This window comes from Dromiciops gliroides, chromosome 2, assembly GCF_019393635.1.
Source record: "Dromiciops gliroides isolate mDroGli1 chromosome 2, mDroGli1.pri, whole genome shotgun sequence".
NCBI lineage: Eukaryota > Metazoa > Chordata > Mammalia > Microbiotheria > Microbiotheriidae > Dromiciops > Dromiciops gliroides.
Window position 1 is genome coordinate 361,792,041 of NC_057862.1, and position 21,942 is coordinate 361,813,982.

The 21,942-nt window shown below is 45.3% G+C and overlaps 1 protein-coding gene across 4 annotated transcripts in view; it reads left to right on the forward strand.

Annotated features, from left to right (window-relative positions):
* The window catches only part of DLGAP4 (DLG associated protein 4), a 252,502-nt gene that overhangs the window by 70,508 nt on the left and 160,052 nt on the right, over positions 1 to 21,942 (forward strand). The window contains exon 2 of one of the 4 annotated variants that reach the window (XM_043982854.1): positions 4,068 to 4,172. The exons of the other annotated variants lie outside the window; for them this stretch is intronic. The gene's annotated coding sequence lies outside the window, so the exon portion shown is untranslated. The remainder of the gene's footprint in view (positions 1 to 4,067; positions 4,173 to 21,942) is intronic. 4 annotated transcript variants of the gene reach the window in all.

Sequence of the window (21,942 nt, forward strand, 5' to 3'; positions counted from 1 at the left end):
AGCTGAGCCTTGAAAGGAGCAAAGGTGAGAAGAAAGGGCATTCCAGGCATCAGGGCGAGGGTGGGCAGTGGCCAGAGGTGGGAAGGTGGGATGTTTTGCAAGTAAGATGGTTCAATTAGAATGTGGACTGTGTGAGAGCAAGTAATGGGAAATCACTCTGGACAGATAGCTTTAAAATCAGTCAAGAAACTAGCATTTGTTGGGGGCAGTGAATAGAGGGCTGGGTCTGAAGTCAGGAAGACTCATCTTCCTAAGTTCAAATTCACCCTCAGATACTTACTAGCTGTGTGACCTTGGCCAAGTCATTTTACTCTGTTTGCCTGAGTTCCTCAACTATAAAATGAGCTGGAAAAGGAAATTACAAATCAGTTCACTATCTCTGCCAAGAAATCCCCAAATGGGGTCATGGAGTGTTGGACACAACTGAAAACAACTGAATGACAATGCACTGAGGATACAAGTGTGGAGATTGGAACAGGCTGTGCTCACAGTGAGCTTACATTCTAATGGGGGAGGTGAGGATATATAAAAATATACACAGCGTAACCATTGAGTGAATAAAAATAAATACATATAGTATAAAATGTCGGTGTTGTTCAGTCCTTGGGGTTTTCTTAGCAAAGCTACTGGAGGGATTTGCCATTTCCTTCTCTAGTGGATTAAGGAAAAGAGACAATTACACAACTCATAAGTGTCTGAGGCTGGATTTGAACTCAGGTCTTTCTGACTCTAGGCCCAGCATTCTATCCATTGTGCTACCTGGCTACCTCCTTTTTTTTCCCCACCATGTCCAACTCTTCATGACCCCATTTGGGGTTTTCTTGGCAAAGATACTAGAGTGGTTTGCTGTTCCTCTCTCCATCTCATTTGACAGGTGAGGAAACTGAGGCTAAAAGGGTGGAGTGACTTGCCCAGGGTGACACAGCTAGTGTGTGTCTGAGGCTGGAAGTACTTGAGCTGCTTCTTAAAAAAGAAATGGATTCTATATAAGGAGGGAGGGCATTCCAGGTATGGGAGATGGCCAGGGCAAAGGCAGGAGAGACAAGATATAGCATGTTGTGCATGAAGAACAGAGAAAGGTCAGGCAGAAGTGTTTCTATTTTATCTTAGAAGTGACAGGGAGCCACTGAAGGTTCTTGAGCAGAGGAGCAATGTGCTCAATCCCATACTTTAGGAATATCAGTTTGGCCTTTATGGGGATGATGGATTGGAGAAGAGAAAGACTGGAGGCAGGGACACGAATTAGGTAGTCTAAGTAAGAGGTAATGAGGAGCTGAAGTGTGGTGGTGAGGGAGATAACGGACCCAAAGTGCTTTGTAACTTTAACATGCAGGTTTGAGCTGTTGTTGGTGTTTTTATTATTTTACTGTTACAATCCTATGCCTTCCCCATCTCTTAATGTCCTCCCCTGATGCCTCCTCGTGGAACGAGTGACCCTGGGTTCTCAAAGGTCATTCCAGGGGAGCCCAAGCTCTGGCAGGCCTACCTCCCAAGCTGGACAGTCTTTGTCTGGGTGGGTCTGGGGATGGATTCCCATCTGAGGACCTGTCTCGGAGGCTTCCCACCAGATAATGAGGTGTTCTGGCCACATGACATGACAGGGTTGGGATCTGGGTGCATGGGTGATTGCACCCATGCAATCACCAATCCCAGAGGGGCAGAAATAAATCTCATTGTATCATCACCTGCCTGATCAGCCACTTGAGAGTTACCCTGAACACTCAATGTCATACCCTCCCCCCCCAATACACACCCCAACACTGCCTCGCTTCCAAGACTTCCCTGGTTGGATGTGGGGGGCCGGGTCCCCTAGGCACTGTTCCCCCTAGGCAGACTCAGCCCTGGTTGCTGCAGAGGAAGCAACAGGAAAATCCATTTATGGTTGGTGGTGATTTTTCTTCCGGCTGCTTCCTGAGATCATACACACCCTCCACCCACCCACCCACACACCCAGAGGAGGGAAGAGCTGCCACCTGGCAGGTCCTTGGAGCTCTATCATCAGTGGGGCCAGGGCGGGAAGGAGCCCAAGACTTCACACACACACACACACACACACACACACACACACACACACACGCCCCAGCCCTATCCTTAGCCAGTATTTCTTCCAGCCCTCCATTCATTGGGAAGGGTGCACTGCTGCTTCCTGGTGCTATTTAAAAAGAGACAGAGAAAGAGGGAGCCAGCAAGAGCTCAAGTGATATGGAGCACAGAGAGGGAGAGAAGGAACATCTCTCACTTCCACCTCAGAGATGGAGAGATGTCTAAACAAGAAGTAAGAATCAGAACTCAGGACCAGCTGATCCAGGGCAGGGGAGGTTTGGACCTCAGGTCTCCTGCCCTCCTGAGGCCCCTTCCACAGCTCAGAGCTCCAGATTTTTTGGAGTGGGAGAATGAGGCCAAGAGCTCTGTTTTGTATGAGACAAGGTGGCAGCGGCAGATCTGAGGCTCTTGGTGCCTGGGTTTAGTACAAGGGACGTTCTCTCCAGCACACATCTATCCATCCATCCCTTCCTTCAGGGCCTCTCATCGTCAGCCCTTCACCCCACGGTTCTTCTTTTTATTCTTTTTCAGGGCAATGAAGGTTAAATGACTTGCCCAGGGTCACACAACTAGTTAAGTGTCAAGTGTCTGAGGCTGGATTTGAACTCAGGTCCTCCTGAATCCAAGGCCAGTGCTTTATCCACTGCGCCACCTAGCTGCCCCCACCCCACGGTTCTTAGGGTCATAGATCTAGATCTCAAAGGAACTTGAGAGGCCCTCTTGTCCAGACCCTTCATTTTATAGACAACAAAATGGTGGCCCGAGGGTTAAGGGATGTGCCCAAGGTCACACAGGAAGTAAGTGTAAGAGTCAGGATTTGAACTCATGTTCTCTAATTCCAGAGTCTTTCTATTGTGCTCCCACCCACCCAAGTAAACCTACTTCACAGATATGTAGATTTCGAGTTGGAGGGTATCTTAGTCATTTTATATAGACAGAAACTGAGACCCTCCAAAGAGAAGTGACTTCTGTAAGATCACATTAGGGGCAGCTAGATGGTGCAGTGGATAGAGCACCAACCCTGGAGTCAGGAGGACTTGAGTTCAAATCTGGCCTCAGACACTTAACACTAGCTGTGTGACCCTGGGCAAGTCACTTAACCCCAATTGCCTTACCAAAAAAAAAAAAAAAAAGATCACATTGGTAAATAACTAGTAGAGACAGCATATAATCCTAGATTTTGTGACCTTAGATTATGCTCTCCCATAGCACGTCATACCCCTCACGTGGCAATGGGTAATTTGGTGTTTGTAGATCACTTTTTAGTTAGTATTCCCAAGCTACTTAATATATAGGGATCTTTTCTCAGGAAAAGTCCAGAAAGATGGGGGGGGGAATGGGGAGGGCATCCTGGGGCAGTTGTTTTAGGACAACAGTAAGAGCCTTGGGCTGGAAGTCTGCATCCTTGCTTCTGTTCCTAAGTTGTCATGTGACCTTAGGCAAGTCGGTTTGGACCTCAGTTTCCCCATCTGTATAATGATCCGCGTTAGATCCAATGATCTCTAAGGGCCCTCCCAGCTCTGACTTTCTCAAAATCTCTGGCAGGCATCTTCTCTGCCTGATTTAATCTGCTCTTTATTTCTGACTCTTCTCTTTTAATGCCCATCCCAAGAGGCCAGGGGGTAATGGGCTGTGTCGTCACCAATCGCATGCCACAGATAGCTTCTGAGGAACATAATGACCACAGCAGAAGCTGGTGCCCAGTGGGCCCTAGGCCTTCAGGCACCTAATTATGATCCTAGTGCTGGAATGTGTCCTCTTCTCTTCTTCCCCAGCACGCCTTTTCCAGGATCAGACTATAATGCTGTAGGAGTCAGGCTGGTGGTTGTTTTTTTGGTGAGGCAATTGGGGTTAAGTTACTTGCCCAGGGTCACGCAGCTAGTAAATGTCAAGTGTCTGAAGTCAGATTTGAACTCAGGTCCTCCTGACTCCAGGGCCAGTGTTCTATCCACTGTACCACCTAGCTGCCCCTTTTTGTTATTTTTTTTTTTGGTTTGTTCTTTGTTTTTCTGTTTTTTTGGCAGGCTGGTTTTTGAGGGAATGGGAAGCAGGATGAGATAAGGGAAAGAGCCCTGACCTGGGATCCAGGAGACCTGAGGTTCTTCCATTTACTAGCTGTATGACCTTAGGTAAGTCCCTTTCCCTCTTCGGGCTTCAGTAACCTCCTTCGTAAAAATGGGGAGGTTGGACTAGGTGGTCTCTAGGGTCCCTTTCAAGTCTGACAATCTCTTTTATAAAAAGTTCAGTAACTCTCTGAGTCCTGGTTCTTCTTTAGCCCAAGAGAGATGCTGAAAGAAGGGGAGAGTTCAGTAGGGAGAGTGAGAGAGAATGAGAGCAGAGCCCCAGAATCCTTTGGCCCGCCTGCCCACTTGCAAGGCCCATGTTGTGACTGTACCCAGAGATTCATCCCTGACCATGGGCTGCACTGGGGAGAGCCTTTCAAGACAGAGTGACTAGAGAATGTCCCTAGGGCACTGGGACAAAGAGGAACAATAGAATAAGGGTAAAAATAGAATTTTTCTAGCACTTTATAACTACTAAATCCTCATGATCTCCCCTGCACCTCACTGTTGTTGTTGTTGTTGTTGTTGTTGTTGTTGTTGTTGTTGTTGTTGTTGTTTGTCCTTCATTCTCAAAGAGGGCCATGACATCGTGGTGTTGCCATGGCTTGCACTGAATTGGATTTAAGTGAGTGAGGGCTGTGCAAGATCACCAGCCTCACTCTCTTGTCCAGAACCATCTGGGTCCAGTGACAAGATATAGATCAGGATGACTGGAGATGGCCCTGGATGTTTAAGGCAATTGGGGTTAAGTGACTTGTCCAGGATAAAGCACCAGCCCTGGATTCAGGAGGACCTGAGTTCAAATCCAGACTCAAACACTTGACACTAGCTGTGTGACCCTGGGCAAGAAACTTAACCCTCATTGCCCCACAAAAAGAAAAACAAAAAAAACAAAAAACACCAAAATGGACATGATAATCCCTGCCCAGCCTTCCTGTTGGAAGGAGCCAATGAGATCCACAAAACTGCTAAATTGACAGCCCCAGAGCATGGCTCTTTTGATGTTACCCTCCAGCTCAAGAAACTTCAGTGACTCCCTACTGCCTCTAGGATAAGATACAAACACCTGTGTGTAGTATTAAAAGACCTTCACAATCTGATTCCAGCCCATTTTTCCAGGTTGATCCATTATCCATTATTCACCTCCTCCCCACACTCACACACAGTCTATATTGCATGCAAACCGGCCTATTTGATGCTGCCCATGCATGATTATATTTCATTTCCTGCCTTTGGACACACTGTCTCCCATACATGCTAATGCCTTTCTTCCTCACCTTTGCCTCTTAAAACTCGCTAGCTCTCTCCCTTCAAGTCTCAGCTCAAATGCTACCTCCTAGAAGAGACTATTCCTGTTTCCCCTAGTCTTTTTGTTTTTGTTTTTGTTTTCTGGTGAGGCAATTGGGGTTAAGTGACTTGCCCAAGGTCACGCAGCTAGTAAGTGTTAAGTGTCTGAGGCCAGATTTGAACTCAGGTACTCCTGACTCCAGGGCCAGTGCTCTATCCACTGCACCACCTAGCTGCCCCTTGTTTCCCCTAGTTTTGAGGCTCACTCTCCTCACTCCCTGATCCCAGCTTGCACTCCCCAATCATTCTCATTTGGCATCTTTTTTATTTTTACTTCTCTGTGTAAAAGTTTCCCTCTCCTCCACCCCCCAATAGAATGTAAGCTTCTTGAGGGAAGAGACTTTCTTATCTTTTTATCCCCAGCACTAAGCACGGTGTCTGGCATATAGTAGGCAATGCATAAATGCTCACCTAGCTGACATCATAGATGGGAAAGTGCTTTGTAAATTGCAAAGAGCTTTGCAGCTGTGGAAGTTGGTTGCTATGGATGACCTCGGCCTCGTGCCCAAGCACCTCACAGTCTAGTTGTAGAGGTGGGACACATTTTTTCCTATCACTGTGACCCTCACATACTGCCCAGAAGTCATCCCATCACACTACTCTCCCCTACTCAGAAATTTTCAGTGGCTCCCACCTACTCAGAGAATAGGATATAAACTTGTTCTAACACCAGGATGGTGAAAGCTCCCTTGGTTTTCACTTTTTCCACTTCTAAATATCTGTCTTGACATGATCCTTATCCTTCCCACCAGTTTCAGAGCAAGAGGTGTCCCTTCTGCTTGTGGGGGCCACTGCTACATGTCTTGCCATTGAATTCAGATGTCCCTGGAGGAGAAAGTAAGGCTGATGACTTTGCACAGCCCTGCCTCACTTAAAATCCAATTCACTTTCAAGTCAAGACATCACCCTCATGATGTCATTGGTCCTCTTTGAGAATGAAGGACAAACAACAACAACAATCTAACACTGGGGTCCTCCATCATCAGTCTCCCATTGTCCTGTCCAGTCGTATTTGCTATCATTCTCCTTCCCATATTCTATATTCCACATCTCTCCCAATGCTAAGCTTTTATCTAGAATGAATTCCTTACTCCCCATCCCTCTCTCCTTCCCAGTTAAAGTCCCTCCTTTGCTTTAGGGCCCACCTCTGACAGTGATTCGATGGAAAGAGCAAGGGATTTGGAGTCACATGACCTGGATTCAAATCTTACCACACTCTGCTTCTGAGTGACCTTAAGCAAGTCACTTAACTGGGCTTCAGTTTCCTCTTCTATAAAATGAAGGAGTGGGGGGGGTGCAGCTAGGTGGCGCAGTGGATAAAGCACCAGTCCTGGATTCAGGAGGACCTGAGTTCAAATTCGACCTCAGATACTTGACACTTACTAGCTGTGTGACTCTGGGCAAGTCACTTAGAACTCATTGCCCCCTCCCACATACACAAAAACAAAAACAAAATAAACAAAAAATTAAATGAATTAAAATTAAGGAGTTGAACAAAATGACCTGTATGGTCAGGTCTAAATCTATGATCCCTTAAAGAGCCACCTTCATGAAACCTTCCCTGATCCACCACCACCGTCTTCCCCAGGTGACATCCATCTCTTCTTTCTCCCCTCAGGAGGCAGCTAAGTAGTATAATGGATAGGATGCGAGACCAGGAGTCAGGAAGTTGTTGTTGCCGTTCAGTCATTTCATTCATGTCTGACTCTTTGTGACCTCATTTGGGGTTTTCTTGGCAAAAATACTAGAGTGGTTTGGCATTTTCTTCTCTAGCTCATTTCACAGATGAGGAAACTGAGGCAAAAAGGGCTTGCCCAGGGTCATACAGCTAGTGAATATCTGAGGCTATACTTGAAATCAGGAAGTCTTCCTGGCTTCAGGCTTGGCACTTTATCCACTGTGCCATCTAGATGCTGAGTCAGGAAGACCTAAGTTCAAATTTTCCTTCTGTTAATTATATATATATATATTTACATGTTGTTTTCCCCCTGCCCCCATTAAATTGTAAGCGCCTTGAGGGCAGGGACTGTCTTTTGCCTCTTTTTGTATCCCCAGTGCTTAGCAAAGTGCCTGGCACATAGTAGGTGTTTAATAAATGTTTATTGATTGATTATCGGTTGAATTATTAAATTTTAAATTTTTAAATAGGTATTATGACCCTGAGCACTTAAACCCTCTATGCCTCAGGTTCCTCAACTGTAAAAATAGGAATAATAATAGCATTTACTTCCTAGGATTGTTGTGAGGATCAGATGAGATAATAATTATAAAGGGCTTAGCCCAGTGCCTGAAACATAGCAGGCATTTAATAAATGCTTATTTCTTTCTTCTTGAATTCTTCATTGCTCTTTGTGTCTCAGCGTCTTCTCCTTTTCACTTCTCTATCTCTCTCTTTATGGGTTACCTGTGTCCATGCCTTTTCCCCATTAGATCATAAACTCATCTTCTTGAGTTCAAATCTGTCCTCAGACACTTACTAGCTGTTTGACCCTATAGACAAGTCACTTCACCCTGTTTGCTTCAGTTTCCTCACTATAAAATGAATTGAAGAAGGAAATGGCAAACCTTGGAAAAAAGCATCTTTCCTAAGAAATCCCTAAATGGGGTCATGAAGAGTTAGACATGACTGAAATGACTGAACAATAAAACACAGGAAGTCGTCTAACGCCTGTTTCCACATTATAGTCATATTTTTTTTTTAAATAGGGCAGCTAAGGTGGCACCAAAGTGCACAGAGCACAGGGCCTGGAGTCAGGAAGACTCATCTTCCCGAGTTCAAATGCGACCTCAGACATTCTGTCAGACCCTATATCAGAATCCCAGAGCTGGGAAGAACTTCAAAGAACCTAGCCCAAACTATACCTGAGCAGGAAGCCTCCCTTCAATACCATCAACCAGCAGTCATCCAGCTACCTCACAAGGTAGCTCAGAGTTTCTTAATCTTTGTGATGTCATGGACCCCTTTGGCAGTCTGGCAAAACCTATAGACCCCATCTCAGAATAATGCTTTTTAAATAATTCAGTCAATAATCAATCAATAAGGGGGCAGCTAGGTGGCACAGTGGATACAGCACCGGCCCTGGAGTCAGGAGGACCTGAGTTCAAATCCAGCGTCAGACACTTAACACTTACTAGCTGTGTGACCCTAGGCAAGTCACTTAACCCCAATTGCCTCACCAAAAACAAAACCAAAAAAACCCACAAAAATAATCAATCAATAAGCATATATTAAGCATCTACTATGTGCTAGGCACTTTGCTAAGCACTAGGGATACAAAAAGAGGCAAAAGACACCCCCTGCCCTCAAGGAGCTTACAGTCTAATGGGGATAGGGGAAAAGAACATGCAAACAAATATAAACAAAAAAAAATAATTAGGGGCAACTAGGTGGCACAATGGATAGAGCACCAGCCCTGGATTCAGAAGGACCTGAGTTCAAATTCGGCGTCAGACACTTAACACTAGCTGTGTGACCCTGGGCAAGTCACTTAACCCCAATTGCCTCACATAAAAAAAATAACAGAGAGAAGGTATTAGAATTAAAAAAGAGTTGGGGAAGGCTTCCTGTAGGAGGTGGGATTCTAGTTGAGACTTACAGGAAGCCAGAGAGGTCAGTAGTCAATAGTGGAGGAGAGAGAACATTCCAGGCATGAGGAGAGAATGCCCAGAGTTGAGAGATAGATAGAGGGAAATGTTAAATTTCTGTTAGAAATGAATGAAAATAAAGATGTTGTTTTTCCCATCCATGTTCACTTAACCCCTAAACTGTGAACCCCAAGTTAAGAACCCCTGCCTTAGATGGAGTCAGCCTCCCCCTCTGTAACTCTCCCTCCCCCTTCCCCTCCGTTGTTTCTTATTCTGCCCTTGAGCCAAGAGGCTGTCTGTCTTCTAAGAAGACCCTCCTGGCCACCCTTTGTAGGCCCTGGCCCTCCCCTCCCTCCCTCACCTGGGAGGGCCCCACCTCCAGAGGCTCATTCACAAGAATATATCTATCTTTGTATTCCCAGGGCTAGACACAGGGCCTAGCACACTGAGCATGGTTAACAGATGTTTGTGAAATTGGACTGAATGGTCATATCCATCAATAGGCATTGAGGCCTGAAAGCTTAGCAGGCCTAGTGATGGGGGAGTGACTGTCTGGTGAGAGAAAAGAAACCAAAAGCATGTCTGGTAGCCTGCACCTCCCCCCTCTCTCCCAGAAGAGACAGCACGGATTTCTTGAATTATGTTTACCTCTGGTCTAGACATCCCTAAGAAGCTAGTGACAAGGGCCACTCAGCCCTACTCACAGCCCAGATTAAAGGGTCTGCAGAGCAGTACTGCCCCAAGCACGAATTTCATCTTTGGCCAAGGTGACGTCTCCCCAGCACAGGAAGGAGTATTTATTTCCTTGTACTCAAGCAAGGGGCCGTCTTCCATTTTGGGCATTTCTAAATGTTCCAGCAGTCATGGGAAAATAGTTTTTGAAAAATCAGAGTATTGTATCCATCTGAAAGGAGGCCAAGGTGTCTAAAGAGGAAGGATGAAAACACAGGGCCATGTGAATGCTGGCCTTAAAGTCAGGAGACGCCTGGGTTCAAATCCTAGCTCTGATGTTCTCTGGTTGTGTGAATTTGGACAGGTCACTGAGCCTCAGTTTCCTAATCTGAAAATTTTGATAATTTGCAAGTTTTGATAACTTACAGATTAGGAAATAATGCTTTTGACCCATCAGCACAAAAAGTTATTATAAAGAAAGAATTTTGCAAACCTAAAAATCCCAAAGGGAGATGTAGACGTTTGTAGTGAAATGAGTGTTGGATAGGGAATCAAAGGCCCTAGATTCAAATTCCAAAAGCCACCAACTACCTGCATGAACTTGAGTAAGTCACTTAACCTCCATCATCCTCAAGTATAAAATGGGAATAATAATATCCACTTTCCAGGGTGGTTGTGAGGATCAAAGGAGAAAAAATTCATGAAGCACTTGGCGTAGTGCCTGACACACAGTTAACACTTAATGATTGCTTGTTTCCTTCCTGACTTCTAGCTCTACACCCATATTTCAATGTCTCTTCCAGCCTGTAATCTATTATCTTATCTATGAGTCTCATTTGAAGGAACTGGGGCAGATAGGTGTCCTGGTGAACAGAGTGCCAGGCCTAGAGTCAGGAGGACCTGAATTCAAATCTGGCCTCAGACACTTACTAACTGTGTGACCCTGGGCAAATCACTTAACCCTGTTTGCCTCAGTTTCCTCAACTGTAAAATGAGCTAGAGAAGGAAATGGCAAACCACTCCAGTATTTTTTTTTACGGGGCAGTTGGGGTTAAATGACTTGCCCCGGGTCACACAGCTAGTAAGTGTTAAGTGTCTAAGGCCAGATTTGAACTCAGGTCCTCCTGAATCCAGGGCCAGTACTCTATTCACTGTACCACCTAGCTGCCCCACACTCCAGTATTTTTGCCAAGAAAATCCCAAATGGTGTCACAGGGAGTCAGACACAACTGAAATGACTATACAGCAGCAAGATTAAGAGGCACCACAATCATTGTCTTCAATTTCATGAAGGGTTGTCATGGAAAAGCAGGATTCCGCTTCTTCTTCTGGCCCCTAAGGGCAGAAACCCTCTTGTTACTCAGAAGCAGCCCCAAGTGGAAGTTGGGGAGAGGCAGATTTGGCCCAGTTGGAAAGAATTTCCTTACAATTATACTTGTCACAAAGTAGAAGTGACCATCTCAGAAGGTAATGAGCTCCCTATTTTTTGGATGACCCCTGAGCAGGAACATCAGGCATAGGTCGGAACAGATGGCCTTTCAGGTCCAGCTCTAAGATTCTATGACTGGTCGGTCTGTCAACCAGAAGACTTGGGTTCTAGTCATAGATCTATGAAAGGACCTTAGAGGTTGCTTCATCCAGCCTCCTCATTCTATAGATGAGGAAACAGAACCCCAGAGAGGGCTTCTGTTCTGTAGAATCATAGATTTTGAACTAGAAAGGACTTAAAGGCCACCAATCAGCAGGTGTCTGAGGCAGGATTTGAAACTCAGATGCACCTGAACCCAAGTCCAGTCCCCTGTCTGTGACTCCATGCCAAGGTCACCCAGGTAGTCAGTAGCATGGCCAAGGCTCGAACACACAGACCCATGGATCTTTACAGGGAGCCTTGCTGCCTCTCTTCAACAATCAACTTTTTTGTTTGCTTGTTTTTTGTTTTTTTGTTTTTTTGCAGGGCAATGGGGGTTAAGTGACTTGCCCAGGGTCACACAACTAATGAGTGTCGTGTCTGAGTCTGGATTTGAACTCAGGTCCTCCTGAATCCAAGGCCAGTGCTTTATCCACTTAGCCACCTAGCTGCCCCCGATGATCAACTTTTCATTCTCAATTCTTTCCTCCCATGATTTCCTTGACTGTGTGCCCTCTTGGTTTTCCTCCTACCTCTCTTACAGCTTCTTTGTCCTGCAGTGGCCCCTCTTTCCCCCTGTCAACCCTTGAATGTATCACCCAGTGGTTCACTCCTGACTTAATCTCTCACCTCTATGCAGTAGGTTGCCAAGTCTACTTCTCTACATCCATCTATTATCTTCCAGCTCCATATTTCCTCCCTGACCTTTCTCCCACTCCTGTGTCCCATCTTAGCTCATCAGGAACAATGGGAAATTGGACTCAGAAATCTATAAGGTCCCTTCATATGTTAATATTCCACAGTTCTAACTTATCCCCCTCCCACCCCTCAATCCTAGAATGGTTGGGAGGAGGGAGGAAGGAAGGAAAGGAAGGGGGACCAGGGAGGTACAATTTGGGAAGATTCATATATTGTCACTAGCAAGTAAAAGACAAAGAGTCAAGCCAAAAAGGGATTCGAATTATTCTGTTTGGTCTCAGAAGGAAGAGCAAGCAGGATCGGTGCCTTGAATTAGGAGAGAAGCAAGTTTCAGTTCAAAATAATGATAATAAGGAATTAGGAAGAGAACTCTGATTTTGCAATTCCAGGACCTGTGTTCAAATCCCTGCTCTGCCATTTAAATGGCTGCTCAATCTTGAGCAAGTTCTTTCCCTCTCTGGGACTCAGTTTCCTAATCTGTAAACTGAGGGGTTTGGACTCAATGACCTCTAAGCTTCCTGCTCTAAATCCTATAGTCAATTCAGGAATATCTTTAAGATTAATGTTTGTGTTTTAGCATTAACAAAGCTTAAATGGACAGGAATTGGTTTAGAGATTAAAAGCAAATGCATGCTCCTAGGAACAAGAAATGGGTGGAAACAAGGTACCAGACTGCAGGAAGGGGCTGCTCAGGCAAAGGACTAGCAGCAAATTGGCTAAGTTGAGAAGAGGCTTGCTATAGGAAAGTAGGGCAGCCTTGGGTAAAGAGATGCTGTTAGAGAGATAAAAGCAAAAACACTGAGGTATTGGGAGAAAATGTTGTTACACTGGGTTTTTTTTTTTAATTGCTTCTGAAGTTGGTAGGAAATATGTGAGTGAAAAAAGAGAGAAGTCAGATATGACCTGGGTTCAAGTCATGATTTAAACCAAAGAAAGTTTATAATGATTCCAGCCCCATCAGCATGGTGGTTTTGTTTGTTTGTTTTTCTTTTGTTTTGTTTTGAACAATTGACAAAGTGCTTTCCAAATAATGGCTCTGTGAGATGGATAGTATAAGGATCATTGGAACTCCCATCCATTCCCCACCCCACAAAGGGGAGGGACTTGCCCAAGCTCACACAACAAATAAATAGCAAAGCCTGATTTCCAGAAATAATCTGCACTTCCCACTGTACCACACTGCCTCCCTGAAGAGAAGGTGGAGGGAGGAGGGAAGAGCAGCTGGAACATGATGTCCATTGAATCAGTACCTGGGGAGGAAGGAATTGGAAAATTATACAGTAATGCCTCCCTCACTTCTCTAGAGACTCTCCAACTTGAGTATCTCAATCAGCCAGGAATTAGGAGAAAAGCAAATGAGGTCCCTGAGTACCCACAGCATATGCCACAAAGTTCATGCACTAGAGCTCAGGTCATAGGACCAGCCAGCCAGGAGTTGTGAATTACCTCTTTGCCACAAGAACTTTCTCTGAGTCTAAACCCACTTGCCTCAAACTTGGGGAGAGTTCATATCAGCCCTTTGGGGGGATGTTGTACTTAGGTCCTTGCTATACCTTTTCATTAAATCTCCCTTTGTAAAAGCTAATTAGTTTTGATAGAGTAAATGATATTGGTGAGATGACAGCTGGTTAAATGATCATCCATGGGAGCATAGTAATGGGGGCTCATGAACAACAGTATTAAAACCCAACCCTAACTCTTCAAAATTAGCCCCTTAAACTCTGAGGGGAGAAGTCGATAGCCGCTCTCTGGGGCCCAACCTGCCAATGTGAGTGGGAATTGGGCTTGTGATTCTATGTGTAATGTGGACTGCCTATGATATGAAGCTCTTCCTGATCTCTCCACTTGCTATTGCATCCCTTCTCTTCAGTTCACTTTGCCTCATTCTTTTTTTTTTTTTTTTAGTGAGGCAATTGGGGTTAAGCGACTTGCCCAGGGTCACACAGCTAGTAAGTGTTAAGTGTCTGAGGTTGGATTTGAACTCAGGTACTCCTGACTCCAGGGCTGGTGCTCCATCCACTGCGCCACCTAGCTGCCCCACACTTTGCCTCATTCTTATCTTTGCGTATGCTGTATTGTCATAGTAAAAGGTCAGCTCCTCGGGGCAGAGACTGTTTTATTTTGGTCTTTTATCCCCAGTGCCTAAAAGAAGCATGAACTTGCACATAGTAAGAGCTTAATAAGTATTTTCTTAATTGAACAGAATGAAATAGCTTCGAATCCCCACACTACCCTGCTCACTCTCTTCTGGACCAATTTGCAAAGGCAGCATTGTACATTGGGAAGAGTACTGGACAGGCGATTGGGAGACATGGATTCAAATTACGGTTCTGACATTTACTGTGTGATCCTGGGCAGGTCACATGTCCTCTGTGTTTTCCACCAAAAAATGGAGACAAGAATGCTTGCATTACCTAGGGAGTCAACAGAGTGGGGCAGAAAGAGAATTGGACCAGGCAGTTGGGTTTAAATAGAGACACTGACGCTTATAAGTTATAAGTTATATGACTATGAGCAAGTCACCTGAGCTCCCTGGGCCTCAGTTTCCTTATCTGGAGGTTTGATTTCCAAGCTGCAAATCCTTTGATACTATGACCCTGTTCATTGAATTGTTGTGGAAAGAACTTTGCAAACCATAGAGTGGCATAGAAATTTGTCAGTGAATGGACTCCAGTGTGGCTAGACGTGGGCTACCTCCTTGCCCTTGCTTAATGAGTCACTTGGGGTATCTTCACTTTACAAGAGAACAAGTCGACCACATGTGAAGCTGGAGAAACCTGAAAAGAGCCCAGGGGCTTCCTTGGACTTGGAGATCCTCCCCCTGGGACCTGTTCCTTGCCAGGCCCCCGGGATCCTTCGTCTGGGCAGATGGCGTCTGTTTCAGACCAGTGCTCAGATCATTGGAAGGGAAACTGCTGATCCAAATGAGCACAAAGGAATGAAAATAAACCTGCCATGTTCCCCAGAAGTGAAGGGACAGCATAATAACCGTGCCCAAATGAACCAGCCTTGGCAGATGCTTCTATCTTGTGAGGTAGTGAGTTCCCTGTCATCAGAGGTCATTTAGTACACATTGAAGGACCACTTATCAGGGTGGTTGTAGAAGGAGATTTCCATTCAGGTGGAGCTGGGGTAGATGACTTCGGAGATCCCTCCCAAATCTTAGATTCTATAATTCATAAAATCCCCTCTCTTTGAGTGACTCTAAGGCTCTGCCCAGGACTCCATGAGCCTACCATGGCCCCTGCCACAAAGTGAAGGGTTGACAGGATTCCAGAGTGCTGACAGTACACTGATCTATGGGTACCGTGCTCCTGACAGAGAGAAGATGGATTTGAGATGCAGAATTAGACAGACATTTTTGGACATGGACAATGTAGGAATTAGTTTTGCTTGACTGCATATTTGTTACAATGGTTCTCTTTTTTCCTTTTAATTTGGGAGGGAGTGGGAGGGAGAAAAAATAAATATTTGTTTTAAAAATAAAACAAAATGATAACTTGCAACTCCCCTCCCAACCATGAGGGATTTAGACTAGATAATGACAATAGCTCCCATTTCTGTAATCCTTCAAGGATTACAAAGCACCTTCTCCACAATAACCCCTTAAAACGGGCAGTGTAAGTAATGCTCATTTTATATGTAGGGAAACTGAGTCACTGAGAAATTGAATGACTTCCCCAAAGCTGTATGGCCAGTAACAAAGTCAGGATTTGAACCCAGGACTTCCAATTCCTTGTTCAGAACTCTTTCCTCCGGCCCACAAAGGCCATAGATGACTTCTAAGACTCCTTCTAGCTCTAACATTCTGTAACTCTTCATGTGCCAAAAAGGGGTTGGGTCAGAGGGTGAAGGACTCAGACCCACTTATTCCCATCACTAATAGGATTCCATTTACCTGACAGATGTGTCAAGCCTCGATTTCCTCATCCATAGAATAGGGACACTACTTCCTTGCCCTGCCTCCTTCCCATGGCTTTTGTGAGGATCTAGTGAAAGAATGCAAACTAATATTCATTTCAATTCTATAATCAGCCAATCGACAAGTATGTATTAAATACCTACTATGCGGGGCAGCTAGATGGGGCAGTGGATAGAGCACCGGCCCTAGAGTCAGGAGTACCTGAGTTCAAATCTGGCCTCAGACACTTAACACTTAACTAGCTGTGTGACCCTGGGCAAGTCACTTAAACCCAAATTGCCTCACTAAAAAAAATACCTACTATGTGCCAGGTACAGTGCTTGGCACTGAGGACCCAAAGACAAAGACTGAATAGGGAGCTTACAATCTAGCTTATTAGGTGGCTTTGTGCTCAACACAGGGAATACAAAGCTGAAGAGTTCACTGGGGTGGGGGATTCTAATGGGGGACATGACCTATGTGCAGATATACAGTAGAGTGTGATGGACACTCAGGAGAAATCCACAGCAAGTGCTCTAGGAGAATTTAAGGGAAATTTCAAGAATAAGAAACTTTCAACTGGGGTTGTGGAAGGGGGAGGGTGATCAGGAGGCAAGACATGAACTGAGCCTTAAAGGAAGACAAAGATTCTGCAAGACAGAGATGGGGAGGAAACACATCCCAGACATGGGAGATAGCCTGCATAAATGCCCTGAGGTGGGAGACAGCATGTCGAGTGTGGGGAACAGCTTGACTGGAATACAGAGTGTGGGAAAGGAAGTAAGGTAAAATAAGGCTGGGAAAGTAGGTTGGCACTGGATTGGGCAGGGCCTCAGATGCCAGGCTGAGAAGTTTCCATTTTATCCGAAGGACAATAGGGAGCCACTGGAAGTTTTTCATCCGGGCAGTGAAATGGTTAGATCCATGACTAAGAAAGTTGATTTTGGCAACTGCATGAAGGATGAATTGTGAAGGGGAGAAACTCAAGGTAGGAAGAGCCATTGGGCTCTTTGTGACCAAGTGATGAGGACTGAACTCAGGTAGTGGTCCTGTGAGTGAAGTATAGGGGAAAGGGGTGATCAGGAGAGCCACTTGGCCAACAGGGTGAAATGACTTGTCCAGGGTCACACAGCTAGTAAGTATCTGAGGCCAGAATGGATTCCCCCAAATAAGCTGGATGGCTTTACAGGGGGTGAACTTCTATTGAGAGGCATCTGAGGTAAATGTCCCCCTGGAGAGCAGATGCACCCACTGACTCCTAGTTGAGAAGATACAGGAAACACGTGATAATTGAGTGACTGGAACACACAGGTCACTCCATTCCTGTGAAAGTAGCCACCTGTCTCTGTGGCTCATGGGAGGGGGCTGACAGACCACGTGGCTCTCTCTTGGACTTCCTTTTCTCCTCCCAAAATTCAGACCAACCTGAAGCATAGTAGGCCCTGCAGTTGTCACAAACCCTGTGCACAGTCTCCTCCCTCCAGGACATGGAAGCCCTGGGCCTATGTTTCATGTGCTTCTGCTTGGCCTGAGAGAAAGAAGCTGTAAAGAACTAATTGTTATTTGAGGTTAAGCAATCCCAAGAGTTGATTCCTCCATAACTAAAGATGGTAGTAGCCAGGACAAGAAGAGATTTCCTACAGAAGCAGATTTTCCTACAGAAGCAGACCTATGCATGCCCACTTGGTCTAAGAGTTCCAGTCCTGGGGGGTTGCAGCATGAGCAACTCCACGTTCAAGAGTTTGGGGAGGGGGCAGCTAGGTGGTGCAATGGATAGAGCACCAGCCCTGGAGTCAGGAGTACCTGAGTTGAAATCTGGCCTCAGACACTTAACACTTACTAGCTGTGTGACCCTGGGCAAGTCACTTAACCCCAGTTGCCTCACTAAAAAAATAAAAAAAGTTTGGGGACTAGAGCAGAGGAGACTCTAGAAACTCCCCTGAGGAGTCTGTGGATAGATTTCAGGGGGGGGCGGAAATGCATCTTTATTTTTACTAACTTTTCATTGACATTTAGCATTTCCTTAAAATATGAATGTTTTAAAAGATATGTACATATAGAAGATATAATATATTAATGTGTGTATATGTGCATTTATACTTATGTATATATTTATATATATACATATGTGTGTATATATATAGATGTATATCTATATAGATGAGTCTCTCTCTCTCTCTCTCTCTCTCTCTCTCTCTTTCTCTCTCTCTCTCTCTCTCTATATATATATATGGGGGACAGCTAGGTGGCACAGTGGATAGAGCACCAGCCCTGAAGTCAGGAGGATCTGAGTTCAAATCCAACCTCAGACACTTGACACTTACTAGCTGTGTGACCCTGGGCAAGTCACTTAATCCCAATTGCCTCACCAAAAAAAAAAATTTACTCTCTATATATAGGGAGCCATATATGTGTGTGTGTGTGTGTGTGTGTGTGTGTGTGTGTGTGTATGTGTATGTGTATATATGTAGAGAAAGAGAGATTTCCTATGAAGGGGTCTTCTGCAGACTGTCAAATGAATCCCTGTCACAAAAAAGGTTAAGGACCCCTGATTTAAGGGCAACTAGGTGGCACAGTGGATAAAGCACCAGCCTTGGATTCAGGAGGACCTGAGTTCAAATCCAGCCTCAGACACTTGACGCTTACTAGCTATGTGACCCTGGGCAAGTCACTTAACCCTCATTACCCTACCTAAAAAAAAAAAAGAACCCCTGATTTAGCGAGAGAAGGGGTTTCCCAATGTGGCCTGTGCCTTGGAAAGGGAATGCGCTCGTAAATCCTGGACACCATCCTACCTGGAGAATGAAGTCAATGAGTCCCTCTCGGCCCCTCAGGCTCACTGGAAACCTTGGTTGTTCTCTTCTTCTACTCCTACCTCACAGCCCTCCCCCCGCCACACACACACACACACACACACACACACACACACACAGATCCAGCACACTGTTGCATCTTGTCATGTACCTTCACCACATCTTTGATGTCTGTCTCCTCCTCTCCACTCACACAGCCAGAGCCCTAGCCAGGCCCTCATCTGCCTTTTGCCTGAAGTGTGGCAATCACTTCCTGTTTGATTCCCCTGCCACCTCTCACTGGACTCCCATCCACCTTCCACTCAGCTGCCAAAGTGATTTTCTTAAAGCACGGGTCTGAACATGATGTTCCTCCACTCAATAAACTCCAGTGGTTCCTTATTACCTTCAAGATCAAAAATAAAGTCGTCTGGTATTTAAAGCCCTTCTTCACAGCCTGTCCCCTTTCTACCTCTCCAGGCTTCTTCTACTTAGATTTATTCCTTTCACAAACTCTACAATCCGGCCACACTTAAAGGCCTTCCATACCATCTCTGGCCTCCCTGCCTGGGGAGCACTCAATAGCCCCTGTGCCTGGGATGCTCCCCCCACCCCCATCTCCATCTCCTACTTTCGTTCAAGGCTTAGCTCAAATCTCATCTTCTACAGTAGGAAATACCATCACAACTGCCATTGCCTTCCCTTGAAGATGACCCTCCATTTACAGTGTATCTATGTATGTACCTAATTGTTGACATCTTATCTCCTCCCTTAGGATTTAAGTTCCTTTAAAGCCAACAAGTGTTTTTCATCTTTCTTTTAATCCCCACAGTGCCTGGCCCATGTTGTTGTTGTTGAGTTATTTTTCAGTCATGTCTGACTCTTTTTCTTTGTTTGTTTTGTTTTTTTGTTTTTTTGTTTTTGCTGGGGCAATGAGGGTTAAGTGACTTGCCCAGGGTCACGCAGCTAATAAGTGTCAAGTGTCTGAGGTCGGATTTGAACTCAGGTCCTCCTGAATCCAGGGCCGGTGCTTTATCCATTGTGCCACCTAGCTGCCCCCATGTCTGATTCTTTATGACCCCCTTTGGGATTTTCTTAGTAAAGATACTGGAGTGGTTTGCCACTTCCTTCTCCGGTTCTTTTTACAGATGAAGAAACTGAGGCAAACAGGGTTAAATGACTTGCCCAGGCTCACACAGCTAACAAGTGTCCAAGGCCTGATTAGTAGGTGGTTAATAAATACTTGTCGATCAACTAATTGATTTGGACTGGACTGTGCATAGCTGGTGAGAGGGACATTGCTTATTTATCAGTTGCTGGAGGGTAGATACAAACCAGGAGGCGACACTGAATCTGGGACCCTGTGAGAGGTCAAGGGACCCATTGACATGTCAAAGGATTGACTTGTCAAAGTGACTTGCCCAGGGCCAGACAGATAATAATTATCTGAGACTGGATTTGAACCTGGGAAGATGTATCATCCTGACTCCAGGCCCAGCACTCTATCTACTTTGCACTTAGCTGCCCTTAGACATAAACTCTACAATGAGTATATTTGAGCAGTGAACCCAAGAGAAAAAGTTTGGGATTAGGCCCAGGATCAGACCCAGTCCGTGTGAGCCTAGAGGTTGGTTGGTTGGTTAGTTTGATTGGGGGTGGGAGGGGAGAGTAGTAAGAGGAAAGGGCTGTATGCAAGAGATGTGGAAATGGAATCTATAAGGCTTGGTAGCTGATTAGATGCAAGGAGTGAGGGAGAAGGAAGAGACAAAGATGATGCTAAGGTTATGAATCTGAGTGACTGGGAGGTTAGTGATGCCCTCTAAAGAAATAGGAAACTGACAATAACATTAACAGTAACAGCTAGTGATAGGGACTGGACCTATGATTTCACTGATGCAGAAAACTACCCATGAAGGTCAGCACTTTCTCAACAAATGGTAGTCTTAGAAAGTTGCCTAGAGCACTGAGAGATTGGGCAATTTGCCCAGGGTCCCACAGCCAGTATGTGTCAGAGGTAGGATTTGAACCCAAGTCTTCCTAACTTTGAGGCCAGTTCTATCCACCCCGTTCCATTGTTATTCAGCCATGTCTGACTCTTCATGACCCCATTTAGGGTTTTCTTGGCAAAGATACTGCAGTATCTCCATCTATCCACAATAATAGCAAAATAATGAATGACATTTATATAAGGCTTTCAGGTTTGCAGATTATTTTCTATATTATTTCCTTTGAGCCTCACAGTGCTGCAGGCATTGTTACCCCTATTTGGGGGGAATATACCTATAATTTCATTGAAATAGAGAACTCTTGGGGCGGCTAGGTGGTGCAGTGGATAAAGCACCGGCCCTGGATTCAGGAGTACCTGAGTTCAAATTCGGCCTCAGACACTTGACACTTACTAGCTGTGTGACCCTGGGCAAGTCACTTAACCCCCATTGCCCCGCAAAAAAAAAAAAAAATAGAGAACTCTTGGGGAAGGAGTTCTCCCTGCTCTGAAATTTAATATTCTTATAGAGTTGACTGGGACACTGAAAAGCTAAGTGGTTGTTCAGTCACAGAGCCAGTATCTATCACAGGAGAGACTTGAACCCAGTTATTCCTGACTGCACTAAGCCGCCTCACCTCTCATCTCTCTCATTATCCCCAAGCAGGTCCCCATTTTACACATGAGGAAACAGAGGTCCTGAAAGGTTTAGAAAACTTGCCTCTAGTCACACAGCAGCTACTAAGATCAGGATTCAAACCCCGGTCTTCTTGATTCTAAGCATTGCACTCTTCTAGATTGGGACAAGTTGGGCTTGAGGTGGCTGCAGGACATCAGGGGAGATAGTCTGGCAGGTGGTTGGCAATGAGAGACTGGAGCTCAGGAGAGAAGTGAGAGCTGGATAGATAGATTGGGCACCATTTGCACAGGGGTGATAAATAAGCTCATGAAAGCTAATGAGGTCCAACCCACCAAGAGATACCACATAGAAAGAAAAGAGGCTCAGGGCAAGGCAAGAGACATGAGAGACACTCACACTTAGGGGATGGGTCATGGATGATGATTCTGTAAAGGACCCAAGAAGTAATATTTAGAGAGAGAGGAGGACAAGGAGAGTCGAGTGTCCCAGTAACCCTGAGAAGAGTGCTCAGGAGAAGGTGCTCAGCCCTGGTTTTTTTGTTTTGTTTGTTTTGTTTTTTAGTGAGGCAATTGGGGTTAAGTGACTTGCC